Here is an 8,983-nt window from a genome sequence, read left to right on the forward strand (position 1 = left end):
TATGTCTGCATAAAAGGAGAAAGAGCAAAATATTTTATATGATGCATGAAAATGTAATCTGTTATTTGTAGGTTTGACTATGTTTCCCTAAATTCTCACGCCATACTCAGACTAATGTTTTCCTCTGTTCTACCCTTTTGTTTACAACATGATGCATCATTATTTTCACCCTTAATGTGGGCACAAGTCTCTTGTTTGTGCTTTGTCTGTGATGTCAGGGTTTGTTCAGTGAGGTATAGTGTGTTGGTTAGTTGACTTCTCGAGGTTAAATTATTGATGAAGCTGTTTGAACTGGTGATCATGCATCAGGGTTCAGGACATTCAGATTCATGAATATCATCCATCATTTCGTAATTAATTCATCGTTTTATTTGAAAAATAGGAATTTGCACTGCTTTCTTGCAGATGGTTTGGAATTTTATTCCCCAAAGCTATCTTTTGATATAGTTCATAGTTGGAAATATTTATGTAAAAGGTTTAAAAAAAAATGACAGTAATTTTCAAGAATGTTTCAGTTATAGGAGTACTTTGCACAAAAATATATTTACATTTAATAACCTTTTGGGCACTTTTTAACCACTTTCTCTGTGGTGAGAATTGTAACTTGTTAAAATATGTTGGAATCTTTTTATTCTCCTTCAAAAATTAGTCAGAACTAATTCAGGGTCATTTTAACAACAACAACAAAACCCATAGTGCCTTGATTTTAATTCAGGTGATAATGTTGAACATCTTGAATTACAACGTCTTGAATCTGTAACCATTTTCAATTTTGAAGTCTTAGTACATTGTCAACCAAACTTGTGTATCTACTTCATAGCTATTTCTGTATTGTGTTGATTTTAATAATGGTCTGAGTTGAGAACATGAGCATTTTTGAGTGGTACTCCCCCTCAAACACTAGCCAGAAACAGAGGAGTCTCTAAAATCTCAGACCTTGAAGGTAATACTCCTAAAAGATCAAAAAATCTAAAAGTATAGATTACCTCTTTTGCAGGAGGAGGAATAGTAACCTGATTTTTTGGGGTTTGTTTTTTTAATCACTTTCATAGCGTTTAAGTGTGTTGGGGGAGATCATGATTGCATTTAACACTACCAGGCTATTGATTTAAGAGGTATCACTGAACTAAGACTTCAGAAGGCAACTTCACTTTATAAAGAAAATAAAAAGTTCCAACAGATATGATGTGCTATTTTAAGTAAATGTTCAGTAGGTTTTTATGGTACTAGTTTGTGGAAACCAGAACTTCAGAGGAAAATGAATAAATGCTGATAGATCTGATAATTCAAAACAAAACCAGTAAAAGCAGTTAAAATTAGTACTAGGGAGAGAAAGCTGGATTAATCTTGAATACTGAGGAGGAGTTGAATGAATGTAACCAAATGGTGATGGACTGTTTTGTACTGTGAAACAGTTTGATTGTATTACTGGATGAACCAAGCCCGCAGGAAGGCAATACCAGTTTAGCCAAGCATTTGATACAGTCGGTTGCGTTTTGAGGCTAGCCTTTGCCTCTGCACGTGTCCCACCATTAGCTCTTTGTTATTCCCCACTTACAAAGCAAGAGTTTGGCACCAAAAAGCACGGTAGTGAACAAGGAAGGAGAGTGTGAGAAACACAGTACCAAAGAGAATCAGATTGCTTTCTGCTCCAAGAAGCCTCTTGCAACCTGGAGCAAGGAACAGATGCCAATACCAAACACAGCAAGGAACAATTCCCCTTCTTTAAAGGGATTTCTGGCATTCTCTGGGCTGGAATAATTGTCAGAACCCTGTTTCTGTAGAGTTCTGTGTAAAGAAATCCTGCCTTGCTCTACTATCCCTACCACGCCATTCCACCTGTTTCTAAATTAAGCTGCATTGACTAGAGGTCTATCAGTACTTTTGCTTAATGGAAAATAGGTTAGATAAAAAAAAAAAATTAACCAATTACAATAATAATATAGCACTAAAAAAGAAAACTGGGAGAGCTTTAATAGTGCTGTTAGAACTATTGAATAGTGGTAAAATAGGTTTAATAAGCTATTATACTGAGAATTACAGAAAATAGAGATACCAGCCAGACAGTTAATGATGCAGCTTTTTATATAAAAGCTTCGTTTAAACTTCTCTTCCCGTTTCCCCCTTCCCAAATACTCTGGTGTGCTGCTATAGGTCTGTCAGTAAAAAGGCTAAACTAGGTGAGAGAGAAATTAGATGATGACAATAGCATGGCTGCTGAAAGAGAACTATAGAAATGTACGCTTTGATCAAGAAGCTTTTTGTAACCTCAGAGAGGGGTCAGTCAATTACAGAACTACCAGCTAGTAGAGAAAGTATAGAAGATGGGGACATTCAAAGAAACTGGAAAAATACAGCACGGATTTGAAAAATTCCTGCCACGAATCAGGCAAACTTTTTACAAGAGTGAGTATGTAGAACTTTGTCCAGATTCTGTGCAAGGATGCAGATGCCTTGTTTCACAGCTAATGACTAAAAAGTGTATTTTTAAAGGGTCTGCAGCTTCCCCTGTTGCTGAATCAATTGCTCAGCTGTCCTTGATGTTTAGTGGGAAGAGGACCAGGGTATTGCCTCTTTCTTAATCAGCCTTTTGCTTCCGCCCGACTCATTTCCTACAGTCCTAGACTTATTTGCAATATCCTAATAAATAGCACGATAACGAATGCTGTGATGCTGCAGGTTCTGGAGCGTCAACGTTGCAGAATGACTCTGACGGAAGGGAAGGAGTCTGTTAAGGAGAGGATTGTATTTGTGAAGAAATGGGCTGGAGATACATAACGGAGTGAAAAAGACAGCATAGTTGCATGGAGTTCAGGAGACAGACGTTTGCCTGTGATGGGTGAGGATTTGAAGAAAAGCTTCTAGGATAACTTCAGAGAAAAAGAATATAGCTATTTTTATATTATATTTAATATATATTATATTTGTATATAAATATGAAAGGATTCTAGTAGGAGCTCTCCACATGCCTTCCATTTCATCTAGAAGGTTTACCTTCTGCACTACGGTTCCAGTGTGTCACCACCTTCTGTGGGCATCTCGCCTACTGCCAAACACCAAAATTAGTAACCCAGTATCCTTACAAGAGATAGGTTTCATTTCAGCTTTATGTAAAAATGAATAAAATAAAGCTATATCAGGCAGTTTTTCACAGGAAAAGAAATTCTTTTAAGACTCAGATAGCACTTTCTCTTTTTTTTTTTTTTTTAGTAATAACAAGCACTTTACTGAAAAGACTATTTGAAAACAGTTTATTTCTTTAGTCAGTGAAACTGTTAAAAAGGGGGGGCATCGAGGAATAACATGCATAAAGCTGTCAAAAGAGACATTTCTGGAAAATGTTTCTTTAATACGGTGATCCTTTGAGGCTCAAAGTGCAAGATTAAAAAGGCTTCTAAAACCAGTTGGCTTCGTGTTTTATATGGCCAGGGGAAAGAATGAGTGGCGACAGCTTCCTTGGAAGGAGACTTTTTAAGTTGCACAGGTGCCTATGAGAGAGAATCATCCGGAGGCTCATTTGCCTGCTCAGTAATTCTAAGTGTCCCTTAGGATTCTAATTTGTGTGAAAATGTTCTGAAGGTTTAAAGATGTGGCCTTTTTCAAATGTTGAAGTCGATTCAAGAACCATTTATATTTTCAGAGATTTAACCCAGGTATTGTTATGAGTGTTCTAAATGTCGTGGCATCTGGAGATGTCAAACATGTCAGATTCATAAGTTTCTCTATTTGAAATTGTTATTAAAATTAGATGTATAGTCAGAGGGCTGGAAAAAGCAGTTATTTTGATTAAAAGGGAAAAGAGACTAGTTTTAATAATTAACCTTTTATTTTTTTACTTATCCCTGGTGGAAAAAGTTGAAGAGAATTAAGTGAATTTGGATTTAAAATGACATATTTAAGCGAATCATAGTAGATGAGACAACTGTGAGAGAACATTTGAAATTGTCCTGGTTGTCCATGAGACTGGATAGTTGCTTTTTCACTATCATGATTTTTAACACTACATTCCTTGTCTTTTTCTTTTTTTTTTTTTAAAACAGGTGATTTTAAGCTCTGCTATGCTTCATGCTATGTCATCTGCATGAATTTTGCCAGCATGATGTGCTATATTCAAAGAAATTGTACCTAAATAAAAAAGGAGGGGGGAAAAAAAACCAACACAAAACAAAACACTGTGTCTGAACAAAATACTGTATGGCCTAATATAGAGACCCCAGCTGAGACCGAGAGATGCTGCATTAATAGACAATCAATGGGTAATTATTTATGAAACACTTCTGGGAATGGGTCTTAAAGATGTTACTGCTTTGAAAGCAGTTGGTGAGTTGTCTTTTTTTAACAAGAAAGGTAAAAATTATTTATTTTCAAATATATCAGATTGAATTTTGAGTTTTTAAGCAGTGTTGATTTCACAGTGTCTTGGGTTTCAGTTTTGTTTTGTATTTTTTTAACTGGCATTAGATTTGTATACGTAAAAGAAAACAAACAGAAAAACCCTAGTGCCGCTCATATTGACGTCAGGAAATGTAGATACAGTTCCCTGGTGTTCATGTGATCATTACTAACTGTCAATTTTTTAACTGAATAAATGTAACTCATTTAAAATTTCACTTTTTGTAGCTTCTAAGGTTCCAGAAGTTTTTTTTCTGAGTTGCTTGATGTCCTTTTTATCCAAGTTTCACAGTGAAGTGTGCTCTTACCCTTCCCACAACTGTAACGAAGGCACTCTCTCTTCCCCCATCCACAGAACCGACTTGTGAGAAGCTGCTTGATGTCCATTTTATCTTCTCCCCACTGCCCAGACAAATGACTTGTGAGATTTCAGTAAAAGTGCATACAGTATTTTTTTTTTTCTTGTCTTCTCTCTGTATCTCTTCATAAATTGATGCCTGTCATGGTTTAACCCCAGCTGGCAAACTAAGCACCAGACAGCTGAAAATGAACTCTATCCCAGCCAAAACCAGCAAAATGTCCCACTCTGAAGGCTAGACCTTTGATTTGTGTATTTACATTACTGCCTTACAATTTACTCACACAGCACTTCTTTGAACATGCACAACTTAAAACAACTTTTGTATCTTTGTGTGTAGAGTCTCTGTTCTCTCCAAATGATGGAACAGCACAGCAGAGCACATGCATGTGCACAGGAGGGTTTATCAAGCATAACCCTTCCCTCTCTGGTGCAGGCAAAACACCCTTCTTTAATTCTTTCAGCTCTCCTCCCTGGGTATTTCCACTGCTGGTGAATTGTCAAAGAAAAATATTTTTAAAAGAATGGAGATGATCTGAAATGTCAGCTATGCCACTGGAAAAGGAAGCAGAGACTTGCATTTAGCTGAGAGTGCAACTCATTTAGAGCGTTGCTTTGAAGAGCTGTGTGGTAACATGTAACCTGTCAGGGTGATCTAATCCTTTCTCCCTCATCCTTTTGCACTGATCAAAGTGTGAACATCGATGATAAGCATTTAATAATTTGAAATTAATTAAATGTTCAAGGAAAGGTGGGAGGGAAGGATATCCTGTAATTGAAGCTGAATGCCTGGAGAAACTGATAAATGTGCTTAGCTATTTTTACAGTCTGCAGTTCTTTTCTTTCTGTAATACCACAGTAGATGCCCATGTGAAGATACTGATCTTTTGCCTTTGGTAATTAAATACTACTTGTGCAAGTTATATACAACTTCTAGATGCCATAAATTCCCTGTACCCCAGGAGTCAAAACAAAATTAGCTATAGAAGAGCTGTAGTTGTAGTTAAAAATTGTCAACACCCACCAGCGATAAGAGCTATAGCATGTAGCAAGCAAGATTATCAGTTCTTAAAATTGAACTTTGGAATTATCAATATATTTTTCATAAACTTATCAAGAAGAAGAGCTGTGATTATAACTGCTGCCACACCTGAAGCAATGCTGTTCAATGGCGTTTTGCTGCCATGCAAGCTTAGAAACAAAAAGCAATCTTAAATGAGAATGCAACTGTTAAGTACTTGTAAAGATTAGCAATCCAAAGGTTAGTTGCACTTCTGAGTCTCAGGCATTAGTGATACAAATTCCAGAAGATTTCAGCTGTTTGAGAGCAACACATAATAAGAACTAAAATTTCCATGGCCTTACGGGGATTCATTGTAGCCCACGGTCTCTACTGTCAGACTGTTGGCAACTATATTTTCACTTGGGAAGTAAATTTAAATAATCCAGAAGAAATACACATCTATAGGACATGCCACATGTAGATGGAAAATGTTAAATGTAACCTGTATCTACATTAGCAAAAGCCTGTAGCTGTAACTTGCCAAGGGTGCTGCCTTCAGGGGCTGTATGAGGTTATCTGTGGAGGAAGTGCCATGTCAGTACGGGAAGTGCCATTACATCATTATATCCACATCTCTGGAAATTAAGGATAACTGGGGTTATATGAGGATGAAACTGCCTGATCCTCTTAATTCAAGATCAGAGATGTTTTTTTAACATACGATATCTGGGACTAACACGTAGGTAGGCTCAACCACCAACCCCTTTCTAGAAACGTGCTGTAAAACCACTCAACGTGAATCCGGTGGCAGCGTTCCAGCTGCAGCGCAGCCTGCCCGGAGCTGGAGGTGCGGCTGAGGTGAGGGAAGCCTGTAACAGCAGCAGGCTGCCTCTTACAGCACTCGGCAAACAGAGCTGCCCATTAACTTCCAATTTTCCAGAGCTGGTACCTGACTGCTGTATCTCAAAACAGCAAGCCCAAGGACCAGCCCAGCATATACATACCTGGCTGCATTGCCCTAGGAGGAACAGGCTCACTTGTGAACTCGACCTGTGCTTTGGTTCAGCAGGTTTCCTTTGAAAAATCTTTGTCCTGGCAGGATGGAAATTGCAAGGTTACCTTAATCTTTGCTTATCGCACTCTGCCACGTACAACGTAATGAGGCAGGCTTTACCTAAGGATTGGGAATAGGCACCTTCGAAAATAACAAGCACAAGCTCTTTCTCATTTTAAACATCTCAGCTGATGTGAGATTTTCTTCATCCCAGTAGGACTGTTGTCATCTCCATTTTGTTTCTGTTGCTCAAGCCTGGAAATGAGTAGTCCTGGGTGATGCGCACTTCTAAACCTCTCTTGTGCGCCCACGCAGAGATGCACGTTCCTGTTTTAGACACTGCTCCGGAGGTTCCTGACATTGGCTGCAGCTGCTAATGCATCCCGCCCCAGCAGGGAGAGCTGCAAGACGGGTGGGAAACCTGCGGTGGACAGTTGCCTATCCATCTCCCATGCTGCAGGTGCAACCATTTGCAGAGCCTTCCCTTCAACACTTAAACACCGACTCGCTGGATTTCACATTCTTCAGCTACAAAAGAACAAGAAACTGCACAGGACTCTGACAATCAAAACTTCGGCTAGTTACCTCAAGCGCTTCTTTCATATTCTAACATGCAAGGCAACCCCCAAACTTCACCTCCATTTAAAAGGGAAAGAGCACTCTTAAACTTTTTCTGTATTTTGTCCCTGAAAAGCTGGGCCTTGGCTGGCTAATATGACAACCAGCTCCTTCCCCAAAAGTACCACCACCTAGGAAGTGGCTACACTCAAGTGCCTCAGGACAGAAGCATTTATAAAGAAAGCCACGTGGGACGTTTCCCCACGAGTACAGCATCAAGCCTGCGCCGCCATTCTGAAACTTGAGATTTTGCAATTCCCAGCCCTGCAAATGCTCCTCCTACCCACCTGAGAGCAGCTCAAACCCTGCCACTGCAGGAATGGACTACAGGTGTGGTTGTATTTCTTCCCCACGAGCAAGCTGGTGTGGCCAAAAGCACTAACCCACCCTCCCCGAGTGCTTCTCTATGGTTTCATAGCTCGAGCACCTCTATAACATCACATCTTCCCCCCCGCCCGCCAAGCCGGTCATCCACATATTCTGCTCAGTCTCCACACTTTAATGCACAGGCTTAATGCTCCTGCAAGTTGGTAAATAACTTGTCAGGGCAGAAGAGAGGAAGCCAGCGCTACAGCTAGCAGCTGAAAAGACAAAATAATCCATCCCCATATGCCCAGCTCCGCTACTAAAACACATTTCAGCTCATTGAGGATCTTGAAGGAGGAAGTTAGATGAAGGTGCAACACATGAGCCTGCTGAAATGCACAGCGCACTCCATCAGAAGACATGCCCCATGGTTCCTGCGTTATCTCTTGGCATAAGGAGAAGTAGGGAGACAAGAGGGTTTTTTACTAAGAGATCAGTAACTTCCACTTTGGGCACAGGGTGGGGAAAGGAGGGGCAGGGAATGAATTACTGCTCACGTGCATCGGCATCTCAAGCGTTGAAAGCCCAGCTTTCAGCTCCTCACCCTCTGAATTCAGAGGGCACCACAAGCCACTGCAGCATCAGCCCAGACCTTCTCATGTTCCGCCTGCAATGTCTCCCGCGCTGGGTGGTTCAGCCCAGGGGCCAGGGGCCCTGCTCGCACTCCCCCACAGCGTGTTTTAGCTCTAGTAAGCAGGCTTACTTCATCCTACCAACAACATACCTTCCTCTTCCATTAAGATCTGCTACTTTAAGGAAAGCATAGGCAAAGGAAAGGCTTTAACAAAATCTGGAAGTTTTTGACGCAGACTCCCCCTAAATGGTAAGCCACATTATATTTACATACATGTACGCACACACACACTCCTTAAGATGTTGCCTCTCTCTCAAATATCCAGGTATTTCGAGGCAGAGCAGTGCCACGCACCTCTCCGATGGGAAGGTGCTAGAAATACAAGAAAGAAGTATGATGAAAGCTGCTAAAATCCCAACCCCTGAACCGGCCAACAGGCAAGGGACGGCCGTGGTGCGAGCGCCCCGAGACGCTGCGGAAGGACGCCGTTTGTGCTAAAGAGAGCGCAGCAGACGCACTGCTGCTAAAAATATGTCACCGGAGCCTGCCATCACCTGTTGGCTTCGGTTACAGCCCAACTAGATTCTTTAAATTGTGAAAAATTCCAACAGGCACTCA

Source organism: Pelecanus crispus, chromosome 4 (genome assembly GCF_030463565.1).
Source record: "Pelecanus crispus isolate bPelCri1 chromosome 4, bPelCri1.pri, whole genome shotgun sequence".
In the NCBI taxonomy this organism is placed as follows: Eukaryota; Metazoa; Chordata; class Aves; order Pelecaniformes; family Pelecanidae; genus Pelecanus; species Pelecanus crispus.